The following is a 1,498-nucleotide window of genomic DNA, read 5'->3' as shown; positions in this document are numbered from 1 at the left end:
TCTGGGGAGAATGAATAGACCACCAAAAATGTTTCTAAAAAGATTAAATCCATACCTCATATGTCAATATCCAGCGACATCGTCGTTTTATCTTCTATGAAGTATAATTTCTTCTTTGATTTTCTTTTCTTTTTTTATTCCAACCATGCCGTTATGACAGATTATTTCTATGTAAGTGAAGAAACACCAGTGCTATCCTTTTAATGTCAACATCAGAAATTATTTCAATTGATATATTCTGTATTTTGTGACTTGTTCACCTTGGCCTTGGCTTGGATCAGCCTAAATGTGTGTAAATGTAAATCTATATTCATATCCTCTTATACTGACCCTCAGCTTTATTTTTGTTATATTGAAGTTACATTTCTTGTGTATAAAATCAAATCAATTTTTTATTTTATTTTTTTGGCTTTTGGGCCTTTATTGATAGTTACAGTGAAGACTGACAGGAGATAGAGAAGGGGAGAGACATGCAGCAAAGGTTGTCATGAACGGGACTCGACACGTGACACACTGTCAGGCCAGAGCCTATATGTGGCATGCGCCTGGACCACTAGGCCAGCGGGCGCCCCAAATCAAATAAATTCTGATTAAAGCGTAACCTTGAAATTGAAAGAATGAAATTAACATTTATTTTTTAAGCCAAAACAAGTCTCCAATGAAGTGAAACCGACTTTCTGTGTTGTGGAATTAGTACTTCATTAAGCATTACAAAACGTTCAAGGAGGGAGAGAGAGAGAGAAAGACAGGACAGAGAGAGACAAAGCAAAGAGTTACAGACTATTTAAAATCCTTCCAATCTCTCATTGATTTGTTTTGACGCCACATCACGCGGAACCCTTTTAATTAAATATCCTACGCTGCCTGGATTGTTTTATTACCTTTAGATCATACGCTGAAGTATTCGGGCGTTTGATCCGTGAAAATCCGGTCCAGATCCGTTCCTCAGTTTGTTTTTGAACGATCGCACCACCCGCCATCTTGACAAGCAGAATGGAGGGGGCTGGGAGGCTGTTGTAGTGAGACAAAACCACCGTCCACTTGCATTGGACTCAATTTCCCAGAAGCCCTAGCAGCCCAGCATAAGTATCGATTTCCGGTTTCTTCGTCATAACATGAAGCTCTCTCCCCCTGCTCCGCGGCAGAGGCGGACTTTTTTTATTATTGTTAATGCGATGCGATTTAGACACATAAAACAAATAGCGGGGATGTCGTATTACGCAGCGGCGCAACACTGGATCAAACAATTCTCGGCAGTAGAACTGTTAATAAGAGACCAATAATTGCCCAGGCAGTGGCGTAACCGTCTGGGCACCCGACTGGTAATCCAGTCGCAGTGTGCCGCGGGTTCGACTCCCGAGCCCGACACGGCCTTTACTGCATGTCTTCCCCCATCTCTCTCCCGTTTCCTGTCAGCCTACTGTCTGTCCCTTCAAAAACCAATAAAAAAAGGCGTAAGCCGCAAAAAAATATCTAAAAAAAATAAAAATAAGAGACC

Source organism: Electrona antarctica (genome assembly GCF_951216825.1).
Source record: "Electrona antarctica genome assembly, chromosome: 17".
Lineage (NCBI taxonomy): Eukaryota > Metazoa > Chordata > Actinopteri > Myctophiformes > Myctophidae > Electrona > Electrona antarctica.
Note: the sequence above shows the minus strand (reverse complement) of the source record.